This window comes from Oncorhynchus gorbuscha, linkage group LG20 (assembly GCF_021184085.1).
Source record: "Oncorhynchus gorbuscha isolate QuinsamMale2020 ecotype Even-year linkage group LG20, OgorEven_v1.0, whole genome shotgun sequence".
NCBI lineage: Eukaryota > Metazoa > Chordata > Actinopteri > Salmoniformes > Salmonidae > Oncorhynchus > Oncorhynchus gorbuscha.
The window spans coordinates 13,719,465-13,741,776 of NC_060192.1; the positions used below are offsets into that span (position 1 = coordinate 13,719,465).

The following is a 22,312-nucleotide window of genomic DNA, read 5'->3' on the forward strand; positions in this document are numbered from 1 at the left end:
AGTGGAATCATTTCACGGAGCGCAGTTCTTCACTAAACTGGATCTCAGGAGTGCTTATAATTTGGTGCGTATTCGGAAGGGAGATGAGTGGAAAACTGCATTTAGCACTACGTCGGGCCATTATGAGTATCGCGTCATGCCATACGGTTTAAAGAATGCTCCAGCTATATTTCAATCCTTCGTGGATGAAATACTCAGAGACCTGCACGGACAGGGTGTAGTGGTTTATATTGACGATATTTTGATCTACTCCGCTACACGCACTGCGCATGTATCTCTTGTGCGTAAAGTTCTTAGACGACTGCTGGAGCATGACCTGTATGTGAAGGCGGAGAAATGTGAGTTTTTCAAACAATCAGTTTCCTTCCTGGGTTATCGTATTTCCAGCTCTGGTTTGGTAATGGAGGGTGACCACGTTAAGGCCGTGCGTAATTGGCCGACTCCGACCACGGTAAAGGAGGTGCAGCGGTTCTTGGGATTTGCCAATTACTACCGGAGGTTTATCCGGGGTTTTGGTCAGATAGCTGCCCCTATTACCTCACTGCTGAAGGGGGGACCGGTGCGTTTACAGTGGTCAGCAGAGGCGAACGGAGCTTTTCATAAGTTGAAGGCGATGTTTACTAAGGCGCCGGGGTTGGCACATCCGGACCCTTCTTTGGCGTTTATAGTAGAGGTGGACGCATCCGAGGCTGGGGTTGGAGCTGTGCTCTCACAGCGTTCGGGTGTGCCACAAGCTCCGCCCCTGTGCCTTTTTTTTCTAAGAAACTCGGGCCAGCGGAGCGGAATTATGATGTGGGGGATAGGGAGTTGTTGGCTATGGTTAAGGCCCTGAAGGTGTGGAGACACTGGCTTGAGGGGGCTAAGCACCCTTTCCTTATCTGGACTGACCATCGTAACCTGGAGTATATCCGATCAGCTAGGAGACTGAATCCTCGTCAGGCAAGGTGGGCCATGTTTTTCACCAGATTTCGTTTCACTGTCTCATATAGACCAGGTTCCCTCAACACTAAGGCTGACGCGCTGTCAAGACTATGACACTGAGGACAGGTCCATCGATCCTACTCCCATCATTCCGGCAGCTAAGCTGGTGGCACCGGTAGTATGGGATGTGGACGCGGACATCGAGCGGGCACTAAGGGGGGAACCTACGCCTCCACAGTGTCCGGAGGGTCGTAGGTACGTTCCGCTGGCTGTTCGTGATCAATTGATTCGATGGGCTCATTGTCTACCCTCGTCGGGTCACCCAGGTGTTTATAGGACCGTGAGAGGTCTTGAGAGGAAGTACTGGTGGCCCACTTTGAGGAGGGATGTGCGATTCTATGTTTCCTCCTGTTCGGTGTGCGCCCAGAGTAAGGCTCCTAGACACCTGCCAAGAGGTAAATTACAACCTCTTCCCGTTCCACAACGGCCGTGGACCCATCTTTCGGTGGATTTTCTTACTGACCTTCCCCCCTCTCAGGGTAACACTACTATCCTGGTCGTTGTGGATCGGTTCTCTAAGTCCTGCCGTCTTATCCCATTGCCCGGTCTCCCTACAGCCCTACAGACTGCGGAAGCTCTTTTCACCCATGTCTTCCGGCACTACGGGGTGCCCGAGGATATAGTTTCTGATCGGGGCCCCCAATTTATCTCCCGTGTTTGGAGAGCATTTATGGAACGTCTGGGGGTCTCGGTCAGCCTTAACTCAGGGTATCACCCGGAGAGTAATGGTCAGGTGGAGAGTGTTAACCAGGAGGTGGGTAGGTTTCTGCGGTCATATTGCCAGGACCGGCCAGGCAAGTGGGCGAGATATATTCCCTGGGCAGAAATAGCCCAGAATTCACTAAGCCACTCTTCTACCAACATGTCACCATTTGAGTGCGTGTTGGGGTACCAGCCGGTCTTGGCACCGTGGCATCAGAGCCAGACTGAGGCTCCTGCGGTGGAGGAGTGGGTACAGCGCTCTAAGGAGACCTGGAGGGCAGTCCAGGAGTCATTACGCCAAGCTAGTATAAGGCAGAAGAAGAGCGCTGACCGTCACCGCAGTGAGGCCCCCGTGTTTGCACCTGGGGACAGGGTCTGGCTCTCGACCCGTAACCTGCCTCTCCACTTGCCCTGCCGGAAGCTGGGTCCGCAGTGTATAGGGCCATTTAAAGTCCTGAGGAGAATAAATGAGGTTTGTTATCGATTATCACTTCCTTCGTATTATCGTATTAACCCCTCATTTCATGTGTCTCTTCTCAGGCCGGTGGTAGCTGGTCCCATGCAGGAGAATGAGGTACCGGAGGTTCCTCCACCCCCTCTGGACATCGAGGGGTCCCCGGCGTACAAGATACGAGCTATTCTGGACTCGAGACGCCGGGTGAGAGACTTGCCGTACCTCGTCGACTGGGAGGGGTACGGTCCGGAGGAGAGGTGCTGGGTTCCGGCGAGGGATATTCTAGACCCATCCATGTTGAGTGAATTTCATCGCCTCCGCCCGGATCGCCCAGCGCCTCGGCCTCCGGGTCGTCCCCGAGGCCGACGTCGGCGCGCTGCGGGAGCTGCGCGTCAGGAGGGGGGTACTGTCACGAATATTACCGAAGGTGACTCCCCTTCTTGTTCGGGTGGCGCTCGGCGGTCGTCGTCGCCGGTCTACTAGCTATCGCCGATCCGTTGTTCTGTGTTCGTTTAGTTTTGTCTAATTGGTAGCACCTGTTTCTAGTTTGGTTGTTAGGATTGGGTATATATAGTCTGTTTAGCCCACTTCTGTTTTGTGCGGGCTTGTTCGTCTGTTTTGTTGGTTGAGTGTATTTTGTTGCATTTTGGGTTACACGCTGTCCGGTTATATTTCTGTTCATTTGTGTTTTCACTTTGTACATGTTGTGTTTCGGGACATTAAAGCGTGTTGTTTTTCCCACATCTTTGCTCTCTGCGCCTGACTCCACACCTCTTCACTCATAATTGTGACACAGACATCATTCAAACAGTTTTAGAAACTTAAGAGTGTTTTCTATCCAAACCTACTAAGTATATGCATATTCTAGCTTTTTGGACTGAGTAGCAGTCCAAAAAAAGGGCACCTTTTTATCCATGCTACTCAATACTGCCCCCCTGTCCCAAAGAAGTTTTAAAAGGGCTAAGATAATAAGCTGTTCCAAGGACGTGTGGACTTGAGGTCCCCACGTTTAACCTCTTGCTCCTACCTGACACACAGGCATCCCATCTAGACATCTGGAAATGCAAATGCGCTACGCTAAATGCTAATAGTACTAGTTAAAACTCAAACGTTCATTAAAATACACATGCAGGATATTGAATTAAAGCTACACTCGTTGTGAATCCAGGAAACAAGTCAGATTTTTAAAATGCTTTTCGGCGAAAGCATGAGAAGCTATTATCTGATAGCATGTAACACCCCAAAAGACCCGCAGGGACGTAAACAAAATAATTAGCATAGTCGGTGCTACACAAACCGCACAAATAAAATATAAAACATTCATTACCTTTGACCATCTTCTTTGTTGGCACTCCTAGATGTCCCATAATCACTATTGGGTCTTTTTTTTCCGATTAAATCAGTCCATATATAGCCTAGATATCGATCTATGAAGACTGTGTGATAAACGGAAAAAAATAGGGTCTTATAACGTAACGTCATTTTTTTTAATTAAAAAAGTTGACGATAAACTTTCACAAAACACTTCGAAATACTTTTGTAATGCAACTTTAGGTATTAGTAAATGTTAATAAGCGATCTAATTGATCACGAGGCGATGTGTATTCTATAGGGGTACGTCTGGAAATAATGTCCGGGTAGATCTCAACCAAAATATCCGGTCCGAGACCTGAAGAAATCGGCTGTCTCTTCTTTGTTTGACCAAGAAACAAAGCCTAGGCAAATGACAAGACTGTTGACATCATGTGGAAGCTGTAGGAATTGCAATCTCGGCTCCAGGTAATTTGCTTTCCCATAGACATGCAAGTGGCGCATTGATATATTTTCCCATTTTCAGTGATCAGATTTTCCTGCGCTTTTCGATGAAACGCACGTTCTGTTATAGTCACAGCCGTGATTTAACCAGTTTTATAAACGTCTGAGTGTTTTCAATCCACACATACTAGTCATATGCATATACTATATTCCTGGCATGAGCAGCAGGGCGCTGAAATGTTGCGCGATTTTTAACAGAATGTTCGAAAAAGTAGGGGGTAGGAGTAACAGGTTAAAAGACAAAAATCACCTATAGAACTAAGCCAACCTAAAAGAACCTAACAAAATTAACATTGAATTTCAATGTGAAGGTGACGATCAACACCCCGGAAGGATGAATTTCGATTATCCAGCCAGAATATAGCATGAGCTTAAAATATGGCAACCTGGTAGGAACTTTTAACTTTTATTTACTCCAGAAGTGATACCTCCTAGCCGTTGAGTTAGCAGCAGCCGTCGCTAAACGTGGGCTAGGAGCAAACGGACATAGTATCCATTCTACCATGCTCCAGTTCACCAGTAGACATTCTTCAGAGAACCAGAGATCCATAAAGGACAAACCGGCCTTCCATCGACGACCAATCTACCGAAGCTCAACTCAGAGTAAATATTTATTACATTCTCCTTTTTCAAATGGGCGGTTATTCTGTATTCACGATAACTCTTCTTGAGCTGCACTGTTGGTTAAGGGCTTGTAAGTAAGCATTTCATGGTAAGGTCTGCACTTGTTGTATTTGGCGCATGTGACAAGTAAAGTTTGGTTTGATATGATCATTTATGCAGCAGCATACAATACCTTGTTGTATGCTTGAACAGGAAGATGGCACAGCGGTCATTCGTGGGCAAATGTTGTCATCAAAATCTGGCATTCTCTGGATTTATGGTGCTTTCAAAACAACTGGGAAAAATAAAGGGTGAATCATGATGACACCCTTGATCTTCAGGTTGAAGTTTTAGAAAGAGGCCGGATTAACAATTCTTACTTGGATGACCACTCAAAACGTATTTGCCCGTTTAATCCTAACTTCCCAGTTGTCTTGAACCCACTGAAGTCAAGTTCTCGCAGTTCCGAGTTAACAGTTTTTTTGAGGACAGCACAAATCATACTTTATTGATTGACAGCATGGCCAATGTTGAATGTTCATCATTTTAAACTTAATCCCAGATTTTGGACTACATAGCCACTCCACTGAATAGCAGGCCAGTCATTGCTTTGCAATGCTCGCAGTTAGCCACTGTCATTGTTGAATTTGCGATTTCCAAATTGTTGTGTAATGTTTATGTCCAATGGCCGATGAGCACCGATACGTTTTATCTATTATTTATCTTCATATGACAAGGATTAAAAAGGATTTGCCAGTAGATTGTTGACTTGATTCATGATGATGACTGCTAGCTAAGATTTTGAAAGTACGATGTTGACATGATCAGTCCAATCAAAGCTACTGTACATATAATGTTATCTGACATCATTTTATCTGTGGGCAATGACCTTGAGCTTTCTTGGATGGGCACTTCTAGTGCAACTCTATGGCAGCACCCAAGGGGCTAGAATTTTCTAGCTCTACCCTTAGACTTGGCGATGACATAGTGTCCTGTCCCCATGAGTGAAAGAACACTGAGCCAATCAGAGTACAAAGCTCTGTATTTTCTGCTGGCTTGCCCCACCACAGAAAGCACTGAGCTAGGCTGAAACACCTGCATTTTGGAGATGCCTTACTCAAGAAAACAAATAAGAGACTATGTTTGTATGCAGCTTTATTATATATTAATTTTACATTGTTTGCAAACTGATATGTGACACATATTAATGCCAAAATTAACATGCAAACTGTCAAGCTAAATCGGAGTGAAAATATTGTTCGCTATCATCCTCAGTAACTTTCCATCCAAGTTGTCATACCACAGTGGCTTGTCATTGTTGATAGACAACAATAATTATTTCACCTCTTCCACTCTCACTTTACAGAAATCAAAATGACAATGCTTATCTTTCATAATTTGATCAGTTATACTTGGATGGGTGGTGTCAGCGTTTGTTGCTGGCCTTTCATGCCTAAGTTTGCTAAACTTGCAAATGGAAATATCATTAAAGTAATTGGAAAGATCAGTGGGTTTTGTGATGAATGAGCCATCTGATTCATTGAATTTGTCTTTTTTCATTTAAGGTTCTTCAAAGCTTTTTTTACTATTGTTCTTTATATCATTTATCTTTGTTTTATAGTATAGTTTCTTTTTATTCAGTTTTGTCACACAATTTCTCAATTTGTATTATATTTGCCAATCGTTTGAGCAGCCAGACTTATTTGCCATTCCTTTTGCCTCATTAATCTCAACCATACAATTTTTTACAGTTGTTCCAGTCATTTTCTTAATGGGTACATGCTTATTAGTAACTGGAAAAAGAAATGTCTTAAATGTGTCAAGTGCAGCATCTGGTTGCTCTTCATTACACACCACAGACCAGCAAATATTATTTACATAAACAACATAGGAATCACTACAAAACTTCCTGTATGACCTCTTATTCACCCAGCCTTATAACTTTGGTTTTCCTAGATATGGCTACAATATTGTCACCACTACATCCGATGGATTTGGATACTACTTTAAACACATTTCTGCAGTATTAGTAAAGATGTGATCAATACATGTTGATTATTTAATTCCTGTGCTGATTGTAACTATACCAGTAGGTTGACTGCTAACCTGAGCTAGGTTTTTCTTGAGCTGGCAGCTTGATGAAAGCTAGGAAATATTTAAATCACCCAGAAAATATACCTGTCTACCAGTGCCCAGAGCGAACAATTGTTGAATTGAGGTTAGAGGTCATTATAAACTGGGGTTAGAGGGTATACCACGGGTATGACAAAACATAAGTACATTGGTAGACAGTTTGTAATAGCAATAAGGTACCTCTGGTGCTAAGGGTTGTGTCCAAGCACTCCGCAATGCGTTGTGCATAAGAACAGCCCTTAGCCATTGTATATTGTCCATATACCACCCCCCCCCGTGCCTTATTGCTTAATTATATGGTGGCTCTTTTATTGATCCGCCCACTCTGTCCCCCGATGGGTCAAGACGACTGCACCCCACTCCAGTGGTTCAGGGCCTGCATTTGTTTGCATTTATTTAATTGGATAATTATATGGAGAGTTGAACAAATTATGTTTAATATACTATAATGATGCCTAAATAGACAAATTAATTTTACTTTCAATTAACACAGTGCTTTTATGTTTTTCTCTTGTTATTGACCATGAGCGGGCAAACTTATTCCTTTCCTTTGGCGAAAAAGAAAGAAAAGAAGAGATAAGCATATCACGCTGGCCATGACAAATGATCAATGTATACTTTAGAAGTGTCTCATCTGTCTCAAAAGGCAGAACCAGCCCTAGACAGGATTCTTTAATTATGACTATATTTACTTCCCAAACACTAATTATACTAGTTTACTGCACATAGCATGGACATATAGTATTAATATTCACTCTGCATCAATTGGGAATGGGTATGGCAGGTGAACCCAAACCCCTTTAATGTCGGACATTAAATATACTGACTCAAATACAAATAGATTTCTCACTTAGTCCGGTTGGGCAATATCTATTGGACATAGCAATGGAATCATAAGTAATATTATGATATATATATATATATATATATATATATATACACGGCGTGTACAAAACATTAGGAACACCTTCTGGAAGGTTCTCCCATCTCTATAGAGGAACTATGGAGCTCTGTCAGAGTGGCCATCGGGTTATTGGTCACCTCCCTGACCATTAGCCCTTCTCCCCCGATTGTTCAGTTTGGCCGGGCGGCCAGCTCTAGGAAGAGTCTTGGTGGTTCCAAACTTCTTCCATTTAGGAATGATGAAGGCCACTGTGTTCTTGGGGACCATCAATGCAGCAGACATTTTTTGGTACCCTTCCCCAGATCTGTGCCTCGACACAATCCTGTCTCGGAGCCCTACAGACAATTCCTTCAACCTCATGGCTTGCATTGACATTTATTGTCAACTCTGGGACCTTATACAGACAGGTGTGTTCCTTTCCAAATCATGTTCCAGTCAAGGTGTAAAAACATCTCAAGGATGACCAATGGAAACAGGATGCACCTCAGCTCAATTTCAAGTCTGTTAGCAAAGGGTCTGAATACTTATGTAAGTAAGATATATGTTTTTTTTACATATGATAAATTAGCAAAAACATTTTAAAATGTTGTGTATTGTGTTTAGATTGCGGATTTTTATTTATTTAATCAATTTTAGAGTAAGGCTGTAACAACAAAATGTGGAAAAAGTAAAGGGGTCTGAATACTTTTCGAATGCACTGTATATACATTAATATATAATTCCGGAGCTTTCTTATATATCCCAGATATAGCACAGACACTTCAAAACCTCATTCCTTAAGATACATTTTTTGACTGTATTTTTTGCCATTTATTAATGTGTTATTCAATGCACTTCTATGGGCTATAGTAGTAAAGGCAAATTGTCACGACTTCTACCGGAGTCGTTGCCTCTCCTTGTTCGGGCGGTGCTCGGCGTTCGACGTCACCGGTCTTCTAGCCATCATTTATCCTTTTTTCATTTTCCATTGGTTTTGTCTTGTCTTCCCACACACCTGTTTTCAATCCCATTCATTACCTGTTGTGTATTTAACACTCTGTTTCCCCTCATGTCTTTGTCAGAGATTGTTTTATTGTCAGTGTAGTGTGATTGTTGTATAGGTGCGCGTCGGGTCCTCGTACCCATGTTTGTTTGTTTATGTACATTTAGTGTTATGGAGCATACTCCGTGGACTTTATTAAAAGACTCCATTTTACACTCCATTTGACTCTCCTGCGCCTGACTTCCCTGCCACCTATTACACCTATGCATGACACAAATTCTATATTTTATCAAATCATTTTTACACACTTATTTTGGTATACCAAAAATAGAAATGATCTATGGTATGACAGTCTTAAAACAATTCTATATGTTGGCTTAGTAGAACCCCCCCCCACCCCCACCTACCCTTTAACCCTAATTGCTCCTATAAGTCTCTTTGGATAAGAGCGTCTGCAAAATTACAAAAATAATCTGTAAAAAAAGGTTAATAGTAGAAAAATCTGACCTGGATGTTAGTAGGGCCAGCCAAAGGTTAAAGACACAGTAGAAGTCTACATGTTGCTGTCGTGGCCTGAATGCATAATTGTTTGTGAGGGTGAAGTGCTTTCTCACCAATTACAATAATAAAAGCCAGAGCTTTGAACACAATATGCAATTTGGAAAATTAATCTGACTGCAGCGTACATACTTATTTTTATAGTGGAAAAAAAAAACTAAAATCCACAACCCAAAACAACACTGAAAGCCAAACAGTTGCAAAGATTTTATCATAAATAAATATTAATTATCGTAATACATTTGGCTGTCTAGAGTCCCTTGCCGATGCATCCATCTGTTTTTTAAAAGGATTATCCTAGGACCAAACTCAATTACCTTTCTTAATCATGGAAAGTACAGAAAAGCTCTATTAGCCAAATTACAGCCAATTAAAAAGTGCACGCTTAGTGTTTAACCCTAGCAGAGAGGTCTGGGCTTTCAACATGGGACTTCAGCTTGTTCACCTCACAACTCAAACACACTACTTTTAAAAAGGCATCCAAGCTTGACAACCAACACATAATGATTTTATCATTAAGTTCAAAATTCGTCTTATTCACAATAACAGCAATTTGACTTTCCTCTGCTTTTTCCAAACACAGGCAGTATAAAGAGACAAAGACATCAAAGTGGTAGTGCTGGGGAAAATCGATGATACAAGGGTTCAGAATGGCAAAGAGAGGTAAAACAGTGGGTGTCAGCTTTGGAGAGAAGAGAGACAAAGCCTCCTGCAGAGTGCAGTCAGCCATGGGAGGTAAAGCTGCACACACACACACACACACACACACACACACACACACACACACACACACACACACACACACACACACACACACACACACACACACACACACACACACACACACACACACACACACACACACACACACACACACACACACACACACACACAGAATTGCCCAACCCCCGAAGTGAGTCTTCTTATCAGCTAACTGTATGTAAGGATTTCTCTGTGTTGTCTTAGGGATTCTACATTTTCTCTGTTGATCTTGCCAACCCCCATTGTCACACCTCTGAGAGGCAGAGGTTCTGTTGTGATTACATCATGTACAGTTGAAGTTGGAAGTTTACATACACTAAGGTTGGAGTCATTAAAAATGTTTTTTTCAGCAATCAAATTTCTTGTTAACAAACTATAGTTTTGGCAAGTCGGTTTGGACATCTGCTTTGTGCATTACAATTCACTGTATCACAATTCCAGTGGGTCAGAAATGTACATACACTAAATTGACTGTGCCTTTAAACAGCTTGGAAAATTCCAGAAAATGTCATGGCTTTAGAAGCTTCTGATAGGCTAATTGACATATTAGCCTATCAGAGTCAATTAGAGGTGTACCTGTGGATGTGTTTCAAGGCCTACCTTCAAACTCAGTGCCTCTTTGCTTGACATCATGAGAAAATCAAAATAAATCAGCCAAGACCTCAGAAAAAAAATGGTATACCTCCACTGGTTAATCCTTGGGAGCAATTTCCAAATGCCTGAAGGTACCACGTTCATCTGTACAAATGATAGTATGCAAGTATAAACACCATGGGACCACGCAGCCATCATACCACTCAGGAAGGAGACGCGTTCTGTCTCCTAGAGATGAACGTACTTTGGTGCGAAAAGTGCAAATCAATCCCAGAACAACAGCAAAGGACCTTGTGAAGATGCTGGAGGAAACAGGTACAAAAGTATCTATATCCACAGTAAAACGAGTCCTATATTGACATAACCTGAAAGGCCGCTCAGCAAGGAAGAAGCCACTGCTCCAAAACTGCCATCAAAAAGCCATACTACGGTTTGCAACTGCACATGGGGACAAAGATCATACTTTTTAGAGAAATGTCCTCTGGTCTGATGAAACAAAAATAGAACTGTTTGGCCATAATGACCATCGTTATGTTTGGAGGAAGAAGGGGGATGCTTGCAATTCGAAGAACATCATCCCAACCGTGAAACAAGGGGGTTGCAGCATCATGTTGTGGGTGTGCTTTGCGGCAGGAGGGACTGGTGCACTTCACAAAATAGATGGCATCTTGAGGCAGGAAAACTTTGGATATATTGAAACAACATCTCAAGACATCAGTCAGGAAGTTAAAGCTTGGTCGCAAATGGGTCTTCCAAATGGACAATGACCCAAAGCATACGTCCAAAGTTGTGGCAAAATGGCTTCAGGACAACAAAGTCAAGGTATTGGGGTGGCCATCACAAAGCCCTGACCTCAATCCTATAGAATATTTGTGGGCAGAACTGAAAAGGCCTGTGTGAGCAAGGATGTCTACAAACCTGACTCAGTTACACCAGCTCTGTCTGGAGGAATGGGCCAAAATTCACCCAACTTATTGTGGGAAGCTTGTGGAAGGCTACCCGAAACATTTGACCCCAGTTGTAAAAAATTAAAGGCAATGCTACTAAATACTAATTGAGTGTATGTAAACTTCTGACCCACTGGGAATGTGATGAAATAAATATAAGCTGAAATAATTAATTCTCAACTATTATTCGCATTCTTAAAATAAAATTGTGATCCTCACTGACCTGAGACAGATCATTTTTACTAGGATTAATTGTCAGGCATTGTGAAAAACTGAGTTTCAATGTATTTGGCTCAGGTGTATGTAAACTTCTAACTTCAACTGTAGGTCTGATATCTGATGGGAGGTTAACTTTACAGTAACACTATCGGTCAACAAATTTTGAATCCAAACAACTCAGAAGCTTCTCTTATGTTCCTGACTTGCTGTGGTGAGATACCGAATCTCTTTCTTTCTCTCCACCTCTCCCATGAGCTTTACGTCATAGCACAAGCCTCTCTCTCTCTCTCTCTCTCTGATCATGCTTGGAATAATGCCTTGTAATGCATTTTCATGCTTTGTAACTTAATCTTTATGCCTTGTATGTGAATCCATTACTTTTGCAAAGTAATTAAATTACAGTCCATTCTCAGACATTTCTTCACTGCCTATTACTGTAACTCAACTATATTTTTCTTGCATATTGCTATTTCTCTTATGGATTCGATAATTCATTTAATGGGCTAAATGAATTGTCTTCTTATGAGTCGCATGTGAGGTATATTATATACATGATAAATATTACTACACACACACAGGCACTCTCTTTCTGGTTCCTCACCATTGCCAGTGGCACAATGCCACCCAAGTCCTGTGGTGCCAGGCGGATGACGGTCTGGACCTCATCAGTGATGGAGCGGGTAGGAGGGTACTCCACCTGCCACATCACCACCCGGCTGCCCAGCGGGTCCAGTAGCCCGTTCACCTCCAGATCCACCTGGAGGACCCTCTGGTAACCCGCCTCAAGCCTGGGGGAAGAGGGGAGGGGAGAGGAAAGGAGGGAAAGAAGTGTTTTTTATTTGTATGATCAAGTGACCTTGGGTGTTTAGAAAAGGCATTAAGGGTGTATTAACATTAGTATCATCAATAGCCACGTTTCCATCCACAGTTTTAATCCAAGTAAAGTCATGGCGTTTAAAAAAAATTGTGTGATGGAAACAAAGTGTCGGTAGAACTTTATGAATGTCAACAGACAATTTGATTGTTCGACATGGTGGGTTATTTTTGTGTCGGTAAAATGTATTATGCAACGTATTGCTCTGGAAATAATCTATTGAGCAGTTGTTGATAGAATAACCCTCATGTCGAGGTAAATTTGCAATCACAGGATGTTAGGTTGTGTGGTACTCCCACTGTGACTTGGAAAAGCATGCACAGTTTAGGCTACAAGGTGGTGTCTGCGTGGTGATGAGCTTGATGCTCCTTTCCAATACATTTTGAGCATCTTAACTTGTATGCTAGTGACATGATGATCGGTGTTTAGCTGCCAATAAAAAATGAAAATGATCTTGCTCTTATCCATCTCATCATGTAACGTAACCTTTCCAGTGTCCACTTGTCTAGAGCATGTGCGAAAACCAGATTGGGCAAATCTGTTTTGGTAACACTTTATTTGGATAGTCCATCTATAGATGCTCTACAGACTATATACAGAATATCAGTAACATCTCAACTGCATGTTTGTTGAAATGTTACTGACATGTATGTTGACGATCCAAATAAAGTGTTACCCATGCTACATCTGGTGGGGAAATACATATATACAGTGGGGCAAAAAAGTATTTAGTCAGCCACCAATTGTGCAAGTTCTCCCACTTAAAAAGATGAGAGAGGCCTGTAATTTTCATCATAGGTACACTTCAACTATGACAGACAAAATGAGGGGAAAAAAATCCAGAAAATTACATTGTAGGATTTTTTATGAATTTATTTTCAAATTATGGTGGAAAATAAGTATTTGGTCAATAACAAAAGTTTACCTCAATACTTTGTTATATACCCTTTGTTGGCAATGACAGAGGTCAAACGTTTTCTGTAAGTCTTCACAAGGTTTTCACACACTGTTGCTGGTATTTTGGCCCATTCCTCCATGCAGATCTCCTCTAGAGCAGTGATGTTTTGGGGCTGTTGCTGGGCAACACAGACTTTCAACTCCCTCCAAAGATTTTCTATGGGGTTGAGATCTGGAGACTGGCTAGGCCACTCCAGGACCTTGAAATGCTTCTTACGAAGCCACTCCTTCGTTGCCCGGGCGGTGTGTTTGGGATCATTGTCATGCTGAAAGACCCAGCCACGTTTCATCTTCAATGCCCTTGCTGATGGAAGGAGGTTTTCACTCAAAATCTCACGATACATACATACATACATACATACATACATACATACATACATACATACATACATACATACAAAATCCCCATTCATTCTTTCCTTTACACGGATCAGTCGTCCTTGTAACGGTTTTCTGTATGGGAAAGAGAGTCGGACCAAAATGCGGCGTGTAGATTGCGATCCATGTTTATTCAACTGAAGCAACACGAATCTAAATACAAACACTACAAAACAATAAACGTAACGAAAACCGAAACAGGTGGACATACACACAGAACAAGGACATCAAGACACTAAGGACAATCACCCACAAAACCCAACACCAAACAGGCTACCTAAATATGGTTCCCAATCAGAGACAATGACGAACACCTGCCTCTGATTGAGAACCATATCAGGCCAAACATAGAACTAGACAAACTAGTGGCAGCTCTGGTGCTGGACGTGGCCCCCACTTCACCGTAGTCTTAGTCCCCCACCTTGTCCTCCTCACCATGGCAACTCTTCTCAATGGACAGAGGGGCGGCAGCTCGGGACAGAGGGGTGGCAGCTCGGGACAGAGGGGTGGCAGCTCGGGACAGAGGGGTGGAAGCTCGGGACAGAGGGGCTCTGGCGGCTCCTGGCTGACTGGCGGCACTGGGCAGACGGGCGGCTCAGGGGCGCTGGAGAGGAGGAAGGCTCTGGTAGCGCCGGAGAGGCGGGAGACTACGGCAGCGCTGGAGCCATTTGAGTCCCTGGCGGTGTAGTTTTCTTTATTTTTTATTTATTTAACTATGCAAGTCAGTTAAGAATACATTCTTATTTTCTATGACGGCTTAGGAACAGTGGGCTGTTCAGGGGCAGAACGACAGATTTGTACCTTGTCAGCTCGGGGGTTTGAACTTGCAACCTTCCGGTTACTAGTCCAACGCTCTAACCACTAGGCTACCCTGCCCCCCTGTAGTGTGTTACTGATGGTAGGCTTTGTTACTTTGGTCCCAGCTCTCTGCAGGTCATTCACTAGGTCCCCCCGTGTGGTTCTGGGATTTTTGCTCACAGTTCTTGTGATCATTTTGACCCCACAGGGTGAGATCTTGCGTGGAGCCCCAGATCGAGGGAGATTATCAGTGGTCTTGTATGTCTTCCATTTCCTAATAATTGCTCCCACAGTTGATTTCTTCAAACCAAGCTGCTTACCTATTGCAGATTCAGTCTTCCCAGCCTGGTGCAGGTCTACAATTTTGTTTCTGGTGTTCTTTGACAGCTTTTTGGTCTTTGCCATAGTGGAGTTTAGAGTGTGACTGTTTGAGGTTGTGGACAGGTGTCTTTTATACTGATAACAAGTTCAAACAGGTGCCATTAATACAGGTAACGAGTGGAAGAGCCTTTTAAAGATGAAGTTACAGGTCTGTGAGAGCCAGAAATCTTGCTTGTTTGTAGGTGACCAAATACTTATTTTCCACCATAATTTGCAAATAAATTCATAAAAAATCCTACAATGTGATTTTCTGGATTTTTTTTCTCATTTTGTCTGTCATAGTTGAAGTGTACCTATGATGAAAATTTACAGGCCTCTCTCATCTTTTTAAGTGGGAGAACTTGCACAATTGGTGGCTGACTAAATACTTTTTTGCCCCACTGTATATATTTTTTAGATTTCATGAAATTCACATGAAAATCTGTCTCAGTTTGGATGGAAACCAAGTTAGACAAAAGGAGACGCAGACATAGGGAAAAGTGAGTGCCAAACAGACAAGTTTCCTAAAAAAGAGGAGAGCTGTTAAATAGTATAACATGTATCCACCGCAACCCAAACTCAGTTCAGTTCAGTTCTGTCTCACATTCCCCAGAAGCATGAGGGAGAAAAAAGCAATTTACTTTTGTTCCTCCTCCATGGCACATTTCACAGAGAAAGATCTTATCTGAAAAGAATAACATTGGCTCTCCACTGATTGCGATGCAAACAAAGCAGGAAAAACGATGAATACAAAAATCCTAAACTCTGATTTCCTGAGCCTTCAGTTTGATCAGCCTGCCTGACTGTCTGTCCCCATGGCATTCTTTATCTAACATAAAACTAGATACAAGAGTAAACATCCCGGGGAAACAAACAGTGTACAAGGCATTGTGAAACTATAACTTGCAACTGGGATCTGAAACTTACTGTCAATTCTGTGTAATACATACAAACAAACCCTCTCGTATCACTGTATTTATTGTGTGTATAATCACAATTTAAGTGCATGCTGAGATGCCACCAAGTTTTCAAAGTAAGTGCAAACTCAGACAGGCATTATACAATCCACAGGGGAATAAATTGGATTGTAAACTGATCTCTGTATTGTATTGCACCAACTTCCAAGTAAGGTCCTCATGAGTGTCATATTGTGCAACAGGATCAATAGCCAAAATCCACAAGGCGAGAACACTGATCCATGGTCTTGGAGCTGAACATTCTAGCTGAGCATATATTCCATTTTAGACTCCCAGAACTTTTTCTGGTTTACCTTTTCAGAAAATTACAACCACACTTCAAAGACTGGTGGTCGGTGAGATCAATGCGCAATGAGAGTTTTGGAGGACAGACTGCAATGTATGACGACACCGTACTGCAGAAATTACTCTGTTCAAATCAACTCTGACAAGCTAATCTCACAAACTATGAATAATCTGTATGTGGCCACATTGACAAGCTTATTTAGCCACATTGACAAGCTTATCCACTTCTGCCCCCCCCCACACACACAGTGTGTGTCCAGCAGAGGGCAGTGTGTTATCTGGTGGCTGGTACTGCCACAGCAAGTTTTTGGGATGATAAATGGCTGCAGCCTGCTGGCCAGAGAGGTCAGCCAGCTTTATTATGTGTCTCATTATAAACATAACCATACTGTGCCCTTTCAATGGAGCCAGAGAAAGGGAGCATTAGAAAACTATAGTCGAAGAGTCAGCTACCTGCTTCTTTTTCTGCTGCTTCTGCTGCTGCTTCGAGATGCATGCCTGAGGGACAAAGACTGAACTAAATAGGGTTCTAGCTAAGAATAAGTCCCACAATGCCAAGTGTACAGTAGTTACTGTGAGAGAGTGCTGCGTTAAGAGAGTGGATATTAAGGACTTCCCTGGATCGTCAGGCTGTTTACTGTAGACCTGGGTGTCACAGTAACTGATGTGCTGTTTTGTGCCGTTCCCTCTGACCTAACAGCAGTCAGGAATAAACAGAAGCATCCGTACACACATGTAGAGATACACACGAACTCACTGTTGGGCTTCGTGACATTCCTCTCCAGAGGAGAGCTGTTGTGACAAAGGGCTCCAGGAATGAAAGTATGACAGAAAAAGATAGAATACCAAGATGTCAGCTACCCAACACAGAGGGCCTGTGCAGCAGCTGTGTGCATTCCTTATACCTAACACCTTTATTAATGGGCCTATGCAACCACAGGAAGGAAGGCAACTTTGCTATGGTGACTCCTTTCAGGCGCAGCAACGATTTGGTTAGCAGTGACAACAATGATACATCAAAAGAACAGAATCAATTTCAACACAAAGCCTCCACGTGGAGTGGGCTGCGGTGCCGCAGTGGGCCTGTTTGTGTGTGTGTGTTGGGGAGAAATTAATCGTTTGGGACCATAGAAGTAGAAGCAGATGAAATGTAGCTAGGCAGGAACGCGTGCTAATCGGTGGAGGATTCTCAATTCCTATAGGTCAGAAGTAAGGGCTTGTACTCTGTGGTGGGCTGGAAGTTGCCTGAGGCCCAGATCCAGCGGGACAGTAACCCAGACAGAGTGCTTCCATCTGGGGCAGCTCTGGGAGGTACAGCCCCCCCACTGTGGAAGCGGGGAACACAATCAGGGAGCCAGCATGGGGGCCAAGACCTAGAGCTTTACAGGACGGAAGTGGGCAGTTGAAACACACACAGGCACACACACACACCACCGCAGGACACAGAGAGGGAGAAAAGGAGGAAATATTAGATTACGACGGATAAAAGACAGTGTGAAATATTACCAGATACTGATCACTCTTTAATGAAGAGGATGGGACTGGAACTCATAAATAGAAGCTTTTGAAGGCTAGATCCTCTATGCGATGTGCGCATGAATGAACATACATTGCATGTGTGTGTGTTTATATGCATGCAAGCGTATAGGGGTAGTTACTTTGTGCTCCCCAAAGAAGAGAGCGTAGCTGCGGGGTACAGGATTTGACACTGCGGGGCAAGGCTGTTATTTCCGGTTTTGACTAGAGGGAGTACGCCATTAATTTACAATTTACATTTTAGATATCAACCTGACACCTGGGAGGAAATAATGGTTGTGACTAGAGGGAGTACAACTACGACCGGAAGTGACTTTTCGTAGCTGGTTAGGAGAATTTAAGCAGCAAGTTAGGATCATTAACGTGACAGATTAGGAGACAAAGGTTAAGGTTAGGAAAAGTTAGGTTTAGCTAAAATGCTCTGTTAACCAGCTACGAAAAGTCACTTCGGGTCGTAGCTGTACTCTCTCTAGTCACAACCGTCATTTCCTCCCAGGAGTCAGGCTGATGCCTAAAATGTAAATTAAGGGCATTTTGGCATCATTCACGCTGCTGTCTTTCACACCCCAGCCAGGGGACGGGGACATTGAATTACATAGTGCTCTCCAAGCCAAGGTCACACATGCTGGGAACCATATTATGTGGTTCCCATATTATACTGTAAAGCTCTCTAAAGTACAAAAGGCGCCGGCCCAGAGGCATTTAAATTAGGGGGTATAACCCACCACGACCAAACAGCTTCGGGACAAAGAACATCCACATAGGCATCATTCATATACAATGGTGTAAAGAGGTCTGAATGAGAACGTCACCAAAGAAATAGATTCTGGATTCATCCACAGCACTGGATTCAAAGCGAGCAAGGAATACTGCAGATCGTGACTTCACTACATAAACATATAAACACACTTAAATGGATGGCTTGTGAGATTAATGGCAGTACAATTGTTGAATAGTATAGTTATAAGTTCATCGTTGAGTACAGAGGAGGCTGGTGGGGTAAGCTAAATGAGGACTGGCTCAATGTAATGGCTGGAATGGAATACATAGAAGGATATCAAATATATGGAAATCAAATGTGTAACTCCGTTCCATTGATTCCATTGAAGCCATTTACAATGAGCCCATCCTCCTATAGCTCCCCCCGCCAGCCGCCTCTGGTTGAGCAACACCCAATATCACTACATTTCCGCACTGTCAGAGTGTTTGCTGTGATCTCCCTCCACAAATACTGAGTCATAATAGCAATGCTGTTCAGTGAAAGGACTATGCTATACACTCCTTGTTGTTTTAAGCATGTCATCCAGTATATATACAGTACCAGTCAAAAGTTTGGACACATCTACTCATTCAAGGGTTTTTGTTTTTTGACTTTGTTCTACATTGTCGAATAATAGTGAAGACATCAAAACTATGAAATAACACATGTAGCAACCAAAAAAGTCTTAAACAAATCAAAATATGTTTTAAATTTGAGGTTCTTCAAAGTAGAAAACACAGATTAGGGGTGTGTCTAGTATAGGCTTGGCTGCCTGAGGCGGTTCTCAATCAGAGTCAGGTGATTCTTGTTGTCTCTGATGGGGAACCGTATTTAGGTAGCCTGGGTTTCACTGTGTATTTCGTGGGTGATTGTTCCTGTCTCTGTGTAGTTTCACCAGATAGGCTGTAATTAGATTTCACGTTCCGTTTGTTGTTTTGTATTTTGTATAGTTATTTCATGTGTCACTTTTTTCATTAAAGTCATGAGTAACCACCACACTGCATTTCGGTCCGACTCTCTTTCTACAAACGAAGAACGCCGTTACAGAATCACCCACCACATTCAGACCAAGCAGCGTGTTAAAACCTCTTCCTCCTACCCCCTAATTTTTCGAACATTCTGTTAAAAATCACGCAACATTTCAGCGCCCTGCTACTCATGCCAGGAATATAGTATATGCATATGATTAGTATGTGTGGATAGAAAACACTCAGACATTTATAAAACTGGTTAAATCACGGCTGTGACTATAACATAACGTGCGTTTCATCGAAAAGTGCAGGAAAATCTGATCACTGAAAAATATATCCATCCGCCGCTTCAACCCATTGTTATGGGCGAAAGACATTAAATAGGGCTGAGGTTGCAGTACCTACAGCTTCCACACGATGTCAACAGTCTTGTCATTTGCCAATTCTTTGTTTCTTGGTCAAACGAACAAGAGACAGGCTTTTTCTTCAGGTCTCCGACCGGATATTTTGGTTGAGAAATACACGGACAGTATTTCAAGACGGACCCCTATAGAAAACACTTAGTCTCGTGATTAATTTGATCGCTTATTAACGTTTACTAATACCTAAAGTTGCATTACAAAAGTATTTCGAAGTGTTTTGTGAAAGTTTATCGTCGACTTTTTGAATTTAAAAAAATGACGTTACGTTATGAAACGCTATTTTTTTCTGTTTATCACACAGTCTTCATAGATCGATATCTAGGCTATATATGGACCGATTTAATCGAAAAATAGACCCAATAGTGATTATGGGACATCTAGGAGTGCCAACAAAGAAGATGGTCAAAGGTAATGAATGTTTTATATTTTATTTGTGCGGTTTGTGTAGCGCCGACTATGCTAATTATTTTGTTTACGTCCCCTGCGGGTCTTTTGGGGTGTTACATGCTATCAGATAATAGCTTCTCATGCTTTCGCCGAAAAGCATTTTAAAAATCTGACTTATTGCCTGGATTCACAACGAGTGTAGCTTTAATGCAATACCCTGCATGTGTATTTTAATGAACGTTTTTAACTAATGAACGAGTTTTAACTAATACTATTAGCATTTAGCATAGCGCATTTGCATTTCCAGAGCTCTAGATGGGACACCTGCGTGCCAGGTAGGAGCAAGAGGTTAACAGGCAGCAGCGAAGGGAGGACGTTATGGACAGCAAAAGCTTGGAGTATACGACGTGGGAAGAAATAGACAGGTGGGCGGTCGACCCAGAGAGAGATCCGGAGCCCGCCTGGGATTCGCTGGAGCAGTGTGAAGAGGGCTATAGGAGAATGGAGTCGAAAAGAAAGACATGGCGGCGCAGAGCGAAACCCGAAAGTCACCCCCAAATATTTATTGGGGGAGGGCTCAGGGAGAGAGTAGCAGAGTCAGGAATCAGACCTGAGCCTACTCTCCCTGTTAATTGTGAGGTGCAGCGATATAAGGACTTCTGGACTTGGGAGATGATATTAGACGGAAAAGGACCCTGGGCTCAGCCTGGAGAATATCGCCGTCCCAAGGAAGAAATAGAGGCGGCTAAAGCGGAGAGGCGCTGGTATGAGGAGGCAGCACGGCGACGCGGTTGGAAGCCCGAAAAGCAGCCCCAAAAAAATATTGGGGGCTTAAAGGGAGTATGGCTATGCCAGGTAGGAGACCTGCGCAAACTCCCTGTGCTTACCGGGGGGCTAGAGAGACCGGGCAGACACTGTGTTATGCTATGGAGCGCACAGTGTTTCCAGTGCGGGTGCATAGCCCGGTGCTGTACCAGCCCTTCGTATTGGCCGGGCTAGAGTGGGCATCGAGCCAGGTAAAGTTGGGCAGGCTCAAGAGCTCCAGTGCGTCTGCACGGTCCGGTCTATCCAGAGCCACCTCCACACACCAGTCCTCCGGTAGCAGCTCCCCACACCAGGTTTCCTGTGCGTGTCCTCGCTCCAGTATCACCAGTGCCAGCACCACGCATCAGGCCTACAGTGCGCCTCGCCTCTCCTGTGCTGTCGGAGTCTCCCGCCTCTCCAGCACTATCGGAGCCTTTCTCCTCTCCTGCGCTACCGGAGTCTCCTGTCTGTTCAGCGCTATCAGAACCTTCCTTCCCTCCTGCGCTGTCGGAGTCTCCCGCCTGTTCAGCGCTATCAGAGCCTTCCTCCTCTACAGCGCTGCCGGAGCCTCATGCCTGTTCGCAGCAGCCTGAGCTGCCAGTCTGCAGGGAGCTGTCAGTCTGCAAGGTGCTGTCAGTCTGCATGAAGCAACCAGAGCTGTCAGTCTGCAAAGAGCTGCCATTCTGCAAGGAGCTGTCAGTCTGCAAGGAGCTGTCAGTCTGCAAGGAGCTGCCAGTCTGCAGGGTGCTGTCAGCCTGCATGGAGCAGTCAGAGCTGTCAGTCTGCATGAAGCAGCCAGAGCTGTAAGTCTGCAAAGAGCTGCCAGTCTGCAAGGAGCTGTCAGTCTGCAAGGAGCTGTCAGTCTGCAAGGAGCTGCCAGTCTGCAGGGTGCTGTCAGCCTGCATGGAGCAGTCAGAGCTGTCAGTCTGCAAGGAGCTGTCAGCCAGCATAGAGCAGCTAGATCCGCCAGTCAGCCATGATCTTCTAGATCTGCCAGTTAACCAGATTCTTCCAGATCTGCCAGTCAACCAGATTCTTCCAGATCTGCCAGTCAACCAGTCTCTTCCAGATCTGCCAGTCAACCAGTCTCTTCCAGATCTGCCAGTCAACCAGTCTCTTCCAGATCTGCCAGTCAACCAGGATCTACCG

General features: G+C 43.6%; 1 pseudogene; it reads right to left on the minus strand.

Moving 5' to 3' along the window:
* LOC124006627 overlaps nucleotides 1-22,312 on the minus strand; it is a 149,194-nt pseudogene that overhangs the window by 83,385 nt on the left and 43,497 nt on the right.